This window comes from Macaca nemestrina, chromosome 4, assembly GCF_043159975.1.
Source record: "Macaca nemestrina isolate mMacNem1 chromosome 4, mMacNem.hap1, whole genome shotgun sequence".
Lineage (NCBI taxonomy): Eukaryota > Metazoa > Chordata > Mammalia > Primates > Cercopithecidae > Macaca > Macaca nemestrina.
Genome location: NC_092128.1, coordinates 110,001,826 through 110,018,976, shown reverse-complemented (window position 1 = coordinate 110,018,976; position 17,151 = coordinate 110,001,826). Strand labels below are relative to the sequence as shown.

At 43.3% G+C, this 17,151-nt stretch overlaps 1 long non-coding RNA gene across 1 annotated transcript in view; it reads left to right on the top strand.

Moving 5' to 3' along the window:
- LOC105497762 (uncharacterized) overlaps window positions 1-17,151 on the top strand; it is a 124,025-nt gene that overhangs the window by 32,567 nt on the left and 74,307 nt on the right. The gene's annotated exons all lie outside the window — the stretch shown is intronic.

The following is a 17,151-nucleotide window of genomic DNA, read 5'->3' as shown; positions in this document are numbered from 1 at the left end:
TCCACACACCCTAGGAGCAGCCCTAATCAAGCGCTTGTACAAATGGCAATTGCTTCCCACATGATTCCTTCTAAATCTGCTGTCTCCTAAACCCCATAACAAGGACTCACAATCTATAAGCAGTAGGAACCAAGAGGCAGAGCGGGACGTCCTGGGTGTTTAATTCCTCTGCCTTTGACGTAGATGGTACAGTCCTGACTTTCCAGCTGAGTGGAACCTTGCTCTTGGTTTCCACATGCAACAGTGACCTGCTTGAACTCCACAGTCAGGAAGATGGAGGATGCCTCATGAGTATTGAGGGTAATTGGTAGTGGCTTTAGGGAAGATAATGTCCAATCTCTGGCACAGGCTTGGGGAAGGGGTAACTTGAGAAGGTGAGAAGGGGTGACTTTCATTATTCTGTCAGTAAAACTGAGTTTCCAGCACATTCTGTAGGTCCAAAGTGAACCCCCTCTCCACCCAAATCCTCTGTTGTGTCTGCCCTAAGAAGGGGCTTGTAGAAGAGAGAAGGTGAGCACACGACCAAAGGGCAGCGGACAGCTGCTGCTCATAATGTGGAGAGTTGCAGCACACGTTTGCTGGGCATATTACATTCATTATCTGGTTTAATACAATGATGAAATTTGGGGTGAGTACTGTTACTGCCTCCATTTCACAGACAAGGGAATAGAGATTAGAGTGGTGAAATAATTTGCTCAAGATCACGTAGCTAGTAAGTGGTGAAGTCAGGATTTGAACACAGGTTTCAAAACAGGCTGGAGGCCTGTTTGTGACCTGAGGGCCAAACTGCTATTGTGGGGTGAGGATAATCTATCTGCAAGGGAAAATTTGGGGCCCTGAGGACCTCACTGAGTCTCAGGAGAGAGCTCTTAGATGGGCTCCATTAACTGATTTTAAAGAGCCTGAAGTACTTGCTGTGACCGATTTCTCTTTCTGCGATCTGCAGCTTCAGCGTATAGCACACTTCAGTTGCTCTTAAAAGGTTACTGAAAAGTGGGTGTGAGGTATTGACATTAAAAAAAAAAAAAATGATCGTATTGTGGTTCTCTTCACCCAACCACTTCAAAAACCCTTCTAAAACACCTCGTGGAAAATCCCATTGTCACACTTTACCGAGTAACAACTGACCACACTCATTCAGAAAATCAATGGCAGAGTAAGTTTGATTTGAAGAAATGGAGCTGAATTCAAGAACCCTCTTGCAGGTCAGCCCCAAATCACAATCAACTGTCGTTAGAGCTGGGTCACCCTGGTCCTAGGCGATTTGGAATCTATATTGTGTTGGCACATTTAAAAAAAACTAACTTGTTTATATGAGGCTTTTTCTTTTCTTTTTTTGCGGGGGTGGGAGGATGAAGTCTCGCTGTGCTGCCAGGCTGGAGTGCAATGGCGCAATCTCGGCTTACCGCAACTTCTGCCTCCTGGGTTCAAACGATTCTCCTGCCTCAGCCTCCTGAGTAGCTGGATTACAGGCATGCACCACTACGCCTGGCTAATTTTTGCATTTTAGTACACAATAGAGATGGGGTTTCACCATGTTGGCCAGGCTGGTCTTGAACTCCTGACCTCAAGTGATCTGCCTGCCTCAATCTCCCAAAGTGTTGGGATTACAGGCGTGAGCCACACCTGGCCTCTATGTAGCTTTTCTAAGGAGGCTTTTTAAACGAGATTTATGGAGGCTTAAAAGAACACTTGATATTTGGCCAGATAGCACAGGAACTTGGGAGAGAAGAAAACGAGGGGATCGAAACGGAGTCAGCAACGAGGCAAACACAAGCAAGGGTGGACTTGGGAATTTGCCACCCTTTGACGAGGTGCCAGAGAGGCCAGACGCATCTAACTTCTTTCAGGGAGCGCCGTGTTCAGCAGCAATCTCTACATTCAGAAAAAATTAACTCAGTTGGTCCTATGGGCCCCCTCTCCCCTCACACGTATCTCTTACCTCCATATTCAGAGGCAGGTTGGTCTGGTTTAAATCCGGGTTCTGATGTAACTGTGAACTTTGGGACAAGTTATTGAACCATTCTGGGCCTCAGTTTCCTTATTTTCAAAGAGGATAATAAAATCCACCTCCTTATATTGTTTTGAGGAAAAATGAGAGGGCCTGAGTGAAACGCTGAGCACAGCAGGTGCCCGTTGCAGGCTCTTAGTGAGGTCTGCGTGCTTCTCTCCCTCCCTCCTTTTTACTCCCTCTCCCTGCTGCTTTCTTTCCTTTTGTTTTTTGAAAAGTGATTGATCATTTTTATTTATTTATTTATTTTTTCTGGTAGGAATCTTAAACTGCTCTTTTAGGGGGAGTATACAAGACAAAAATATTTTCCTGGGGGAGGTATGGGAAGGTATGGGAATTCCAAGGCACTGGGTGCAGTTTCCGAGGAAGATAAGGCCGCAGGCGGACTACTGTAGGGAAAGCAGGGGGCCATGGGTGCTTAAAGGGGTGGGTTCCAGGGTTGCCCAAAGTAGAGGGTGAGTGTGCGTATGCGTGTGTTCATATGCAGGTGTGGGTGTGCATGCCTGTGTAAGCATGGTGGCACGTGTGTGCACATATGTGTGTGTAGGAACAGAGAGAGGGCTGCTTATAGCATAAAACTCACTGCTCCCTCCGGAGGTTAAGGAACTCATTAAGAGAGTCCCTCTCAAACTTTTGGTGCTCATTGAAGCTGGAAGCTTTTTTCCCTCTCAGAAATCGCTTGCGGGAAACGAAGATATAAGAGAAAAAGTGTAAAGGCTTCTTTGAGAAAGGCCCTCTTTCTTCCAGTGTGAAGGGGCTCTCCAGGAGTTCCAGCAAGAACTCAAGGGCTCTCTCATTTTCCTCCCCACCCCTTCTCCTTCCTTTCTCCTTGATCTTTGTTCTTGCTTTCTCTAGCCTCCTCCACCCACCCGCCACGTCCCTCCCTCCCTGCCCATCCCTTCTCCGTCCTCCTCACTACTCTCCTTCCCTCCTTTTGTTCTCTGCTTTTCATCCAGTTGAGGGATGCCTGGTAGAACACATTTCTATTTCTCTTTTACTCATATCCCAGTACAACATCCCTGCGAGCACTGAGAAACATCTGTTTCTAGCTTTCCTTTTTCTGGAAATCATTATTTATTTCATTTCATTTTTTTTTGTTGTTGTTGTCTATGGTATAATGAGGCTCCTCTTCTCTGGGATATTCCCACAGATAGAACTTTGGCACCTGCTGTTTGGAGGTGCTGCAACTTCCTCCTCTTTTATCACCAAGGAGTTGCCAACCTCCTTCACATTAGTGAAAGTGGGGGGGAAAAAAACAACAACCAGAATGACGAACCCACAACCAACCCACCACCCTCTGCTGCTGGGCTCATACCTCACTGGCCACAGTGCAAGTTTGGTTTAAAAACTGAAGAAATGTTTACCTGAGGTATTATTTTTTTCCTGTGTCATAGCCTTTATAATAAACAAATGTCTTCATTTGAATGAATATAGGAGGAATTCGAGTCCAACTGGTTTCCGGTAGTAAGGATAGACAGGGATTATACTTTGAAAATTCTTGACAGCCTGTCAGTGCCCATAGCTTTGAATGATTGATGCCATGATAGCTACTGCCAGTGAGACAAAGCCTTCCAGAGGGTCGTGGCACTAGGAGCATCTGGAGTACTGAAGGCGGGATCCAGCCTCCCAAACCTTCTCAGGAAGGGAGCAGGTGTCATGTTGCCTTCTACATCCCTACCCTTTCCTGGGAGAGGTGCTCATATATTCAGCTGCGAGAGGGTTCTTCTGTTTCTTCTGTCAGAAGTAGGTTCAGGACCAAGCTTAGCTATTAACTAGCTGTGACACTTCTGGTCAGTAATGTAGCCTCTCTAAAGACCCGTTTTCTCTTCTCTAAAATACGGAAGGAATACTTACACAAAAAGTTGTAAGGAATAAGTGAGGTAACATACTTAAGTATGGAGCTCAGCGCTGATGCCTAGAAACTGTGTAATAAACTGTGGCTATGCGACAGATGGAGTATATTTGAAGCCTCCATCTGGCCCTAGGCTGTGATAATAGGAGTTAAGACAAGTGTTCCTAAGATGGTACTATTTAATCCTTCTTAAGAAATGAGAGGACTTTCTTTTAAGGTTTGGCCTAGTGGCTGAAGAGGCTCTTCATGGCCCTGAGGGTGGTTGGATAAGCATCTTAGCAGTGGAGAGTGGGCATTCTTGTTTGAATAGTAGGCACATGCATCCACCCTTTTCTTTTTCTGAGACAGAGTCTGGCTCTGTTGCCCAGGCTGCAGCGCCTGGTGAGATCACAGTGGCGTGATCTTGGCTCACTGCAACTTCTGCCTCCCGGGTTCAAGCAATTTTCCTGCCTCAGTCTCCTGAATAGCTGAGATTACAGGCATGCGCCACCTCACCTGGGTAACTTTTGTATCTTTAGTAGAGATGGGGTTTTACCATGTTGGCCAGGATGGTCTCAAACTCCTGACCTCAAGTGATCCACCTGCCTCGGCCTCCCAAAGTGCTGGGGTTACAGGCGTGAGCCACCGCATCTGGTGAATCCACACTTTATTATATTTTATTTTATTTATCTGAGATAAAGTCTCACTCTGTCGCCCAGGCTGGAGTGCAGTGGTGTGATCTCAGCTCACTGCAACCTCTGCTTCCTGGGTTCAAGCAATTCTCTGCCTCAGTCTCCTGAGTAGCTGGGATTACAGGCACCCGCCACCACGCCCGGCTAATTTTTGTATTTTTAGTAGAGACGGGATTTCACCATCTTGACCAGGCTGGTCTTGAACTCCTGACCTCGCGATCCACTCGCCTCGGCCTCCCAAGAATCCACACTTTTAAATCACAGACTGGAGTGACTAAACTGCAGTCACTGAGAGCCGTGTAGACCCAGCTTTTCCTCCTGTTTCTTCATCTCCTGTGTGAGGTCACCCATCAGTCCTGCTGCTTTTCTCTTCTTTCAAAACATTGCATGTATTCTTTTTTTTTCACACTGTTCTTGCATCCAGCACAAGGCTTCATCTCATGTCTGAGTTATTGTCAAAACCTTTCCCTACCTTGTACCATATTTAATCTATAAAAAAAGTAAAAGTAATTCTAATTGCTTTTTTTTTTTGAGACGGAGTCTCGCTGTGTCGCCCAGGCTGGAGTGCAATGGCCGGATCTCAGCTCACTGCAATCTCCGCCTCCCGGGTTTACGCCATTCTCCTGCCTCAGCCTCCCGAGTAGCTGGGACTACAGGCACCCGCCACCTCGCCCGGCTAGTTTTTTGGTATTTTTTAGTAGAGACGGGGTTTCACCATGTTAGCCAGGATGGTCTCGATCTCCTGACCTCGTGATCCGCCCGTCTCGGCCTCCCAAAGTGCTGGGATTACAGGCTTGAGCCACCGCGCCCGGCCTCTAATTGCTTTTTAATACAGAAACAAAAAAGAGTCATTATAGAAAATTAGAAAAATAAAGTTAAAAAAAAAGCAAATAGTTACTCCACCTAGAGGTAGCAATATCTGTGATTTTTTCTACATATGCACAGATATATTTTAAATAAAAAAGAATCAATGTGCGTAATGTTTTTCCACTTGCTTTTTTACTTAAGAATATGTCTGTTGTGGTGTAACAAATTACCCTGAATCTTAGCAATTAGAGAAACAAACATTTATTATCTCACACAGTCTAAAGGTCAGGAATACCCAGGAGTAGCTTAGCTGGTGGTTCTGGCTTAGGGTCTCTCATGGCAGTAGAGTCAAGATGTTGGCTGGGGCTGCAGTCATCTGAAGGGTTGGCTGGGATGGAAGCATCTTGATAGAGTTTGGATATTTGTTCCCTCCAAATCTCATGTTGGAATTTGATCTCCATTGTTGGAAGTAGGGCCTGATGGGAGGTGCTTGGGCCATGGGAATGGATGCCTCATGAATGGCTTGGTACCTTGCCTGCAGTAATGAGTGAGTGTTCTACTCTATTAGCTCCCTTAAGAACTGATTGTTAACAAGAACCTGGCACCTCCTTCCCTTCCCTCTTTTCCTTCCTCTCTTGCCACGTGATGCCTGCTACCCTTCGCCTTTTGCCATGAGTGGATGCAGCTCAGGGTCCTCACCAGAAGCAGATGCAGATGCCATGGTCCTTGTACGGCCCGCAGAACCATGAGTCAAATAAGCCTCTTCTCTTTAGGAATTACCCAGCCTCAGGTATTTCTTTCTTTCTTTCTTTTTTTTTTTTTTAAGTTTTACTTTAAGTTCTGGAATACATATGCAGAAAGTGCATATATATGGCACATGTATACATAGATATACATAGGTATACATGTGCCATGGTGGTTTGCTGCACCTCAACCCGTTGTCTAGGTTTTAAGCCCCGCATGCATTAGGCATTTGTCCTAATGCTCTCCCTCCCCAGGTATTTCTTTATAGCAACACAAATAGACAAAGACAGATCTCTCCAGGCAAAATCCTGGAGGCCTCAGTTCCTCACCATGTGGACTTCTTCCAACATGGCAGTTGACTTCCCCCAGAGCAAGTGATCCAGGAGAAAGGAGGAACAAGGCAAACACCACATTGTGTTTTTTTTTTCAGACAGGTTTTGAGATATGATTCACAGGACATGCAGTTCACCCATTGAAAGTATACAGTCTAGTGTTTTTTTAAAAAAGTATATTCATAGGGTTGTACAACCACCACTACTGTCTATTAATAGTTCCAGAATTTTTTCTTTCACTCCAAAATGCAAAGCAGTCACTCCTCATTCCCTCTTCCCTCCACCCCCTGGCTACTTTCTGTCCCTATAGATTTGCCTATTTTGGACATTTCCTGTAAATGGAATCACATATGTGGCCTTTGTGTCTGGCTTCTTTCACTTAGCCTAAAGTTTTCAAGGGTCATCCATGTTGTAGCATATATTGACTTTATTTTTTGTTGCTGAACAGCATTCCATTGTATGGATATACCACATTTTGTTTATCCATTCATCAGCTGAGGGACATTTGGGTTGTTTCCATTTTTTGGCTAATAGGAATAATTCTGTTTATAAACATTCATGTACAAGTTTTTGTGTGGACACTTGTTTTCATTTCTCTTGGGTATATACATAGAAGTAAAATTTCTGAGTCATATGGTAACTCTGTGTTTAACATTTTGAGGAACTTCCTAAGGAGTTGCGCCATTTTCATTCCCACTAGCAGTGTGAGGGTTCCAATTTTTCCATATCTTTATCAACACTTGTTAACTGTTTTTTTGATTATAGCCATCCTAGTGAAGTTGAAGCTCACTGCGGTTTTGATTTGCGTTTCCCTGGTGACTAATGATGTTGAGCAACTTTTAATGTGCTTACTGGTCACTTGTGGATATTTTGAGAAATGTTTATTTAATTCTTTGCCCATTAAAAAATTGGGTTGTCTTTTTATTACTGAGTTGTATGAGTTCTTCATGTATTCTGGATACAAGTTCCTTATCATATATATGATTTACAAGTATTTTATTCCATTTATGTGTTAGCTTTGCACTTTCTTGGTAGTTCATTGTTTGTAGGAACAATGTTTCTAATTTTGATGTAGCCCAAGCCACACTGTCTTCTTTGCACCTGTGGAACAGTCTCCTTACCTAGTCTACTTATTAGAATGAGTTATTAAGTTTGCCCTGCACTCAAGAGGGGTACTGAGGATCAAGCTCTAATTCTTTCTGCTTTTTTAAAAAATTATAGTATAAAACACATAATAGGAAATCTACCCTGTTAACAAACTTTTAAGTTGTACAGTACACTATTGTTAACTATAATACATGTACATTGTTGTACAGCTGATCTCTAGAACTTTTTCATCTTGAATGATTGAAACTCTGTACCCACTGAATAGAAACTCTCTATTTCTCCCTTCCTCCAGCTTCTGGCAACCACTGTTCTACTTTCTGTCTCTATGAGTTTGACTGCTTTGGATACCTCATTTAAGTGGGGTCTTGCAGTATTGTCCTTCTGTGACTAGCTTATTTCACTTAGTATCATGTCCTCAAGGTTCGTCCATGTTGTCAAAAATGGCAAGATTTCCTTCTTTTTGAGGGCTGAATAATATTCTGTTGCATGTGTATACCACATTTGGCTTACCCATTCATCTGTCAGTGGACATTTGGGTTGTTTCTACCTTTTGGCTACTGTGAATAGTGCTGCAATGAGTGTGGAAGTGCAAATATCTCTTCAAGATCCTGTTTTCAGTTCTCTTGGCTAAATACCCAGAAGTGGGATTGCTGGATCATATGGTAGTTCCATTTTCAATTTTTTGAGGACCCTGCACACTGTTTTTTATAGGAGCTGTGTCATTTTATATTCTGCCCATAATGTACAAGGGTTCCAATTTCTCCACATTCTCACCAACACTTGCTGTTTTCTTTTTCTTTTTTTAAATAATGGCTATCTTAATAGGTATATTAGTTCATTTTCACACTGCTATAAAGAACTGTCCGAGACTGGGTAATTTATAAAGAAAAGAGGTTTAGTTGGCTCATAATTCTTCATGGCCAGGAGGCCTCAGGAAACTTACAATCATGATGGAGGGTGAAGGGGAAGCAGAGACCTTCTTCACATGGTGGCAGGAAAGAGAATACAAGCAAGAGCAGGGGAAACTGCCTCATAAAACCATCAGACCTTGTGACAACTCAGTATCATGAGAAGAGCATGGAGGAAACCATCCCCATGATCCAATCACCTCCTACCTGGTCCCTCCTTCAACAATTGGGGATTATAATTCAGGATGAGATTTAGGTGAGGACACAGCCACACCGTACCAATAGGTATAAAGCAATATCTCACTGTGGTTTAGATTTGCATTTTTCTGATGATTCGTGATGTTGAGCATCTTTTCACATACCTATCGGCGATTTATATGTGTTCTTTGTGGGGGGAATGTCTATACAAGTCCTTTGCCCATTTTTAAATTGGGTTATTTGTTTTTTGTTCTTGAGCTGTAGGAGTCCCATATGTATTTCAGATATTAACACTTTATCAAACACGTGGTCTGCAAATATTTTCTCTTATTCTGTGTGTTGCCTTTTCACTCTGTTGATTGTTTCCTTTGCTGTGCAGAAGTTTTAAATTTGATGTAGTCCCACTTGTTTTATTTTTCTATTTCTTGCCTGTGCTTTTGGGGTCATATCCAGGAAATCATGGCTAAGGCCAATGTTAGGAAGCAGATCTACCTTTTGAAGGGCAGAGAGTCAAAACATTTGTGAACACATTTAAAGACTACAAGATAAGTTAATATTCATTTAAAATATCATATTAGTCCATCAGAAGGCAGAATCTGAAGGCAAAGTGGATTAAAATTATGGTTTCATTATTTAATTGCTGTGTGACATTGGAAAGATCACTTAATTCTTGGTGCCTATTTTCTTAGCTGTAAAATGGGGATGATGATATACATTTCTGTTATGTATAACATCATATACCATCTATTCATCCCTGAAAAAAATGCGTTCTACAAAATCATGCACTAAAAAAAAACCGATGGGAAAAATAGCACTGGGAAAACCACACAAAACCTGTGGAACTGTGTAATCAGAGTACTCACAGAAACAGTAACAATCCTAATGAAAGTACTCGCACGGTTCTATGCAGGGATTGGCAGCTGGAATCTCAGGCAATCAACCCTTTGCAGCCTTCAAGATTGGGTTTCTGCTTCCTCCCTCAGGTTGAAGGTGCTGGAGGGCATGCTTCTAATCTTCACTAATCTACCACTTTAATAAGGAAGCTATCTTTTTCACAGCTTTTTCATCAGCACTTGTAGCTTTGCCAAATGGATATACAAAACAGAAAACTCAGTGGTTCTTTTCCTTCCTTTCTCTCTCTCTCTCTCTCTTCCTCCTTTCCCCTTCCCCTTCTCCTTCCTTCCTTCCTTCCTTCCTTCCTTCCTTCCTTCCTTCCTTCCTTCCTTCCTTCCTTCCTTCCTTCCTTCCTTTTTTTCCTCCTCTCTTTTCCCTTCCCTTCCCTTCCCTCCCCTCCCCTTCTCTTCCCCTTCCCTCCCCTTCCCTTCCCCTCCTCTCCCTCCCCTACCCTCCCCTTCCCCTCTTCTCCCTCCCCTACCCTCCCCTTCCCTCCCCTCTCCTTCTCTTCTTTCTTTATTTTTTTTGAAAAAGGGTTTCACTGTGACCTAGGCTGGAATGACATCATTAGAGTTCACTGCAGTCTCCATCTGCTGGGCTCAAGCCATCCTCCCACCTCAGCCTCCCGAGTAGATAATACCACAGGTGTGCACCATTACCCCCAGCTAATTTTTGTATTTTTAGTAGAGACAGAGTCTTGCCATGTTGGTTAGGCTGGTCTTAAACTCCTGGACTCAAGTGATCTGCCCACCTCAGCCTCCCAAAATGATGGGATTACAGGCATGAGCCATTGTGCCTGGCCATGACCCAGTGGTTCTTGAAGTCTCTAAACCAGCCTTCACTTGCACTAAAAAAAAAGTACTTGGATGCACTTTTAATTTTTTTTTGAAGTCTTCATTTATTACCATGCCTCTTCTTTCATTATGAGAAAACTTGTGAGATCTTTTTTTTTTTTGAGACGGAGTTTCCCTCTTGTGGCCCAGGCTGGAGTGCAGTGGCGTGATCTTGGCTCACTACAACCCCCGCCTCCTGGGTTCAAGTGATTCTCCTGCTTCAGCCTCTTAAGTGGCTGGGATTACAGGCGTCCACCACCACACCTGGCTAATTCTTTTGTACTTTATTTATTTATCGTTTAAATAGACACAGGATTTCACCATGTTGGCCAGGCTGATCTCAAACTCCTGACCTCAGCCTCCACCTCCCAAAATGCTGGGATTACAGGCATGAGACACTGCGCCTGAACGTGAGATCATTTTAAAACATTAATGTGCTGGGAAGAATCAAGTATGAACGACAAGATGTGTTAAAAACGTCACTCCCTTGTTTACTAATTGTGTATAAGCTAATTTGCAACAAAGAATCGGGCATTGTAACAGCCTCATGAAGTTGTGAAGATTGAACGAAGTGATGCATGTGAAACATTGAGAACAATGCTGGGCAAATAGTAAGTGCTTAAAAAGTTATTTTGATTGTAATCATACTTGTTTAACCAATCCCCTCTTAGTTTTCCTGCTCTATTTGGAACTATACTCCACTCAAGAACATATTTTTCGAGTTTTTTCCTATTTTCACGTTGGTTAGCTCACGTCAGAGTGTAATTTCTCTCAGGCCTTGAGTTCTTGGGACTGATTATGTGTGAGAATTTACAAATACGGATTCACTTACAAAGTCCATTCCTGTGTAGCCTAGTTTGGCTTTAATTTAGAAATGTTTTGCTTCATTTAATTTTAGGAACAAATATGATGATTTTAGGAACAAGTATAATGACAAAACAAATACATCTCAAATAGGTGCAGGCCTTCAGGCTATATACTTTTATTTTCAGAATGATAACTTCAAGGCACCTAGATAATTATGAAACAATAAAAAGTTATATTAGTTCTTGTGTTTTCTCGGGAAAGATGGGCATTGACTGTCTTATAGGAATATTCTCTCTTTTTTTTTTTTTCTGAGACAGAGTCTTGCTCGATCACCCAGGCTGGAGTGCAGTGGTGCGATCTCGGCTCACTGCAACCTTTGCCTCCCGGGTGCAAGTGATTCTCCTGCTTCAGCCTCAAGAATAGCTGGGATTACAGCACACTCCACCACGCCAGGCTAATTTTTGTCTTTTTAGTAGAGACGGGGTTTCACCATGTTGGCCAGGCTGGTCTCGAACTCTTGACCTTGTGATCCGCCTGCCTTGGCCTCCCAAAGTGCTGGGATTACAGGCATGAGCCACCATGTCCAGCAGGAATATTCTAAAATATAAAAAGAAACAAACTTGGCATATTGGTTAACCCTGAGTTATGGATAAAGTTCAAGTTGAGAAATCTTACCTTTCTTCAAGCAGTTTAGTTACTCAAGGTAGAATTTCTTTGATAAGTAACACTATATTTATTAGATTTTCAAGGAAATATTACTTGTGCCTTATCAAGGGCATTTCATTGATATTTTGAAAAAGCTACTGTATCTTAAACACTATAAATTTTCCTAAATTCTCCTCTTTTGAATTATTTTGGTAACAACAGCCATGACAATAGAAATAACTAAGACTGCTCTCATGTTTGCTGTGTGCCAAGGCCCTGTGATTCACTGAATGAACGCAATGCTAAAATTGTCCTTTAATCTGGACTTTGCCTACATATGTGAACCTGGCACTGTGTTAAAATCAAACATTTGTGTCGTTAGGACTTTTTTTTTTGAGACGAAGTCTCGCTCTGTCACCCAGGCTGGAGTGCAATGGCATGATCTTGGCACACTGCAACCTCCGCCTTCCGAGTTCAAGTGAGTCTCCTGCCTTAGCCTCCTGAGTAGCTAGGATTACAGGCGCGTGCCACCATGCCCGGCTAATTTCTGTATTTTTAGTAGAGATAGGGTTTCACCATGTTGGTCAAGCTGGTCTTGAACTCCTGACCTGTCACAAAGTGCTGGTATAACAGGCGTGAGCCACCGCCTCCTGCCAGAACTTTTGAAAGGAAATGTACAAAGGTAATTATTGGATAAAAGCGTCATTAGAGTAGTTAGCACCAGGTGGCGCTAAAGGACTGAACTTGGAAACGGTTGCCGTATTTGGTCCTCTTACCTGCGGGCCGGGAAAGGGCGATGCTCCTGGCTTAATGGCTGTGTTACAGGAAGGAAGGACCAGCATTTGCCTTCCTATGCCCTATTACGAGCAGATGCTAGGATTGCCCCTGTCACATTGTCTAGGTTCCCTCCCTGGAAAGCTGACACTCCCTAAAGGTATGGCTCACACAGTAACCTTACTGAGGTCTCAAGTGAACAAAAGACCCCATGGTTTTTCTAAAGAAAAGTGAAAACAAATCTCACATGAAATTGCTTTTTGGAATGCGTTTAATCTTGCTCTCACCTTTGTAGGTATCAAGGAATGGAGATTGGACAAAGGTAGCCAAACGAGAAAACATCTCCCGGAATTCCTTGCCTCAGGAGTAGACAGTGCAAAATCCTTCCCACCAGTTTGGGGTTTATTATTTAATGCACTTCCCCTTTCCTAGACATTTCCAATGTGCTCATAAGTGTTTTTCTCTCAGGCTGTTACCAGGAGAATAAAATCTGAGAATGGAGACCATAGATATAACAATAAAAATAAAATCCTTCCACCGGTTCTAAGGGGATAGCAGCAGAAAGAGCAAGAAGTGAAGTAAAAAGCCCCACTGCAAGAAAACGTAAAAACCCGGGAGCCTGAGAAACAGAGGCTGCCAAATTAAAGAATGGCAACAGCTCTTGCAAGGAGTCAGGAACAGCGGAGGCTGCTTCCTTGGGCAGAGTTACTGGGACATTGAGAGAGAGGTTCTATGGAAAGTGGCTTTTGAAGGTAGATTGATAAAGAAAAGACGTTAAAAATGCCTGAAATTTCTACCATCAGCTCTTTCTTTTCTGAAAGTCAAGTCTACTAAAAAAGCAGACCAATAGCTAAGTATCTTGCTCAATTTACACAAATCTCTTGCAATATGCATCACTAAGGGCCATTTTTGATACAAGGTTTGGGCCAAGTAATCACCTATATCAGCAATCCACTAGCCAGTCTAACCCAGTCTGACCCAGGCACCCACATAGAGCAACATGTTGCTGCTGTTCACTGTTTATGGAATTTTTCTGCTGTCTTAGGGAGGTTGGTCATGGAAACTCCTGAGTGCAGTATTCCAAGTACAGTGGCACCAGGAATTGCACTGTGGGCTTAGAATGAAGCAAGTTATCTCTTCTGTCCTCACTCCATTACCTCCTTATTTCAAGGACCTCCATGAGACAAGGGAGAGAAGAAGGCAGTGGGAATGGCTAAGTGTCCCAATGTCTCTGGCTTAGTTCTAAGCATTTTGCTTCACATAACCTGGAGATCAGGTCATTCCTTGGCCAACAGGGAGAGGCTTTCCTCCTAGGCCTTCTGTGTTTGTTCCGTTTATTTCAACATTCTTGTGTGAAACATTGTTTAAGACATTTTGCTGCTAAATGGAATTCATTCAGCCTGTAAGAAGAGTAAGATCAAAGAAGGGGTAATTATTAGTTTTTCAATAGTTAATCCTAAGGTTGGAAATGTGGTGATGAGGCTGGGTGTAATGGTTCATGCCTGTAATCTCAGCACTTTGGGAGGCTGAGGTGGGAGGATCACTTGATGCCAGGAATAACGTATTGAGACTCTGTCTCTTGAAAGAAAAAATATACAAAAATTATCTGGACATGGCGGCATGTACCTATAGTCCTAGCTACTCAGGAGGTTGAGGCAGGAGAATCGCTTGAGTTCGGGAGTTTGAGGCTGCAGCGAGCTATAATCATGTCACTGCACTCTGGCCTAAGTGACAAAGTAAGACCCTGTCTGAGAAAAAAAAAGTGTTAAAGAATATATCTTCTTCCCACAGATAGCCGGTGATTCTACAGGAAAATATAGTCCCCATTTCTAGGTTTTCATTTATTCAAGCCCTCAAAAGGATTCTATAAACATGGGCTCATCTAGACTGAAGTATACATAGGTTTAAGATAGGAAAATCACATGGAAAAATGAACATGGTATTAGGAGACCAAATGTGAGTCTTGGTGTCGCTGCTGATGTGCTCTGGTGTAAACGGTTTGGGTGTCAGTTTCTCAGAAGCAAAGTGAATGTAATGTAAGGGAGGTGTTGCTCCCACCTTAGTCAGCACTGGGGAAGAGGGGTCACTCTCCTGTATTGACAGTCCCGTACTTCCTGTCCTCAGATCCAGCCTTTCTAATAGACAGGGGACTTTCCATTCACCATGTGGAATGTGTACTCCTACTCATTGGAACTGGGCTGATGTTGTCCAGTCATTCTGCTCCCCACAATAGGGTGTCCATTTTTCCAACTGAGTGCCAGTGGCCCTCCAGGCCCAAAGAGAGGAGCTTGCAGGTCTTCTCTCATGGTGAATTTTCCAGGACAAACAGTAATTCTCAGTGCTAGAGGGATCTGAGCCCACAGAGGAATCCTTTCCTAACTGCCCCAGACCGTAGGCAAAGCCATTTCCCTCATGGTGGTCGTGTCTGCCAGGTTATTATTTTAGCAGCCAGTCCTTTGACACTTTTGCACAATGGTTCCCTTTGAGGCAACTTACTATTTGATGGTTACAAAGAGACAGCATCACACTAGGGCAGCAGGGCCAGAAACGCACTCTGTGCATGTCATTCCTAAGTGGTTGTGATCAGCTGCCCTCTCTAAGTCTATTGGGTTAAATAGCCAGGGCGTGGTAGCATAGGCACTCCGGAAGAGGTGAGGTGATCTGGACTTTGTGTGGTGTCTTGGCAAAGCTGCTGCAGACAGTGTTGAAAGGAATGTCTTTTATTCTCCTTTCAAAAGCAGCTTCCTCTGTGTCAGTAACCTCTCTGACAAGGGCCTTGATCTTTGCGGGCATTTCTCCCAGAGTAGATTTTGGGAAAGATTTCGAGTAGCACCAACCCATATGAATGAATATTGTTCTGTAGACTCCCACTGTCTGGGAGGAGATCCCGGGCTGGAAATTGGACAGGGTCATCCCAAGAACTCCCAGGAACTCACGCCTCACTTCCATCCACACAGAGTCCAGTAGAGGGGAAGCAGTTACTGTTCTCAGGGAACAGCACAGGTGGCACCATGCACATGGGATTAAAGGTTCTTAGAAAACATCAAAGACGTTCAAGGGATCACCACAATTTAAAATGGCATTTTGATAGTTTGATAGATGTATTCTCTAGTTCTGTTAATAACTATAAAGTCTTAAACATAATGTGCTATTTAAAAATGACCACATTCAAGCTGTTGTCTGTGTGTGTGTGTGCGTGTGCACGCGCGTATGTGTGTGTGTGAGAGCAGGCTTGCACATGCACACACATGCTTAATGCTCACTTAGTATTGTCAAGCTGTTTGTATTTTAATGAATGTATTTGTAATGGCAAGGGACATATTACAGATGCTTTTTTCCTTCAGTTACCAGAAGCTTTTAAGGAGTCAGAAAATTTGAACTAATAGAGATAATGTTTTATGTAGTCCCTTAGTGCATCTGTTGAACATGTAGTCAAAGGAGTTCATTGAAATAAATGCTGCGGTTGAATTTTTAACAGCGGCTGCATAAATATGCAGCCATCTATAACCTTTATGCCCATGGGAGCCAGGAAAATGATCTGTATAATTAACCCCTTGACTGATCTGGTCTTTCAGCTGTCAGGGTGGCAGGTCTGAATTCCCACACAGAGCAGGATGTACCCATAAATTCAAGGTGGCTGAATATTTTTGGGGGAGAAGTTTCGTTGGAAGCACTAAGTAAGCATTCATTTGGCCAAATCTTTAAATGATTCCTTCTCCCTCAGTTTCTCAGTCTCTGCGGAAGGGTTGGGAGGAATGGGGAAATCATCTGGGATCTCTGATTGGTTACTCTAATTTGGTAGGTGTGGCAGGTAGAGTTCTGAGATGGCCCCCATGATTCCTACCCCCTGGTGTACACACCCAGGGTGGTCTCCTTTCTTGAGGGTGGGCAGGGCCTGGGAATGGGATGGGACGTCACTTTCTTGATTAGGTTATATGACGAAGATGATAAGAGCATCAGCATTACGTTAAGTGATGTTACATTACGTTATGGCTCCATCTTAGCAGAGTGGAGAGATTCAGAGCAGGAAAAACCTCCTGCTGGCCTTGAAGGAGCAAATTGCCAGGTTATGAAGAAGACCACGTGACAGGGAGAGGCACATGGCCTTTAGGAATTAAGAATAGGCCCTGGCTGCCAGCCAGCAAGAAAATGAGGACCTCAGTCCTGTAACCACAAGGAGCTAAGTTTTTCCCATGACCAGGGAACGTGGAACCTGAAGCCTTGGGGAGATTGCAGCCCCACCTTGATTTCAGCCTGAGGACATCCCAGGTAAAGGATCCAGTAACTGTCCTGACTCCTGATCCATGGAAACTGTGAGATAATGCATGTGTGTGTTTCGTGGTAACCTGTTACGCAGAGATAAAAATCTGAAGCAGTAGGTCTGGGGTGGGACCTGAGAATTTGCATTTGTAATAAATCTTCAAGTGAGGCTGAGCTGCTAGTTTGGGGCCACACTTTGAGAACCACTATTATAGTTTAACTTCCCCTGGCAGTTGATTTTATCTGTATCACAAATGGACATGCATTGTATGATTCTGGAATGTAACAAACATTAACCAAAAGGGATT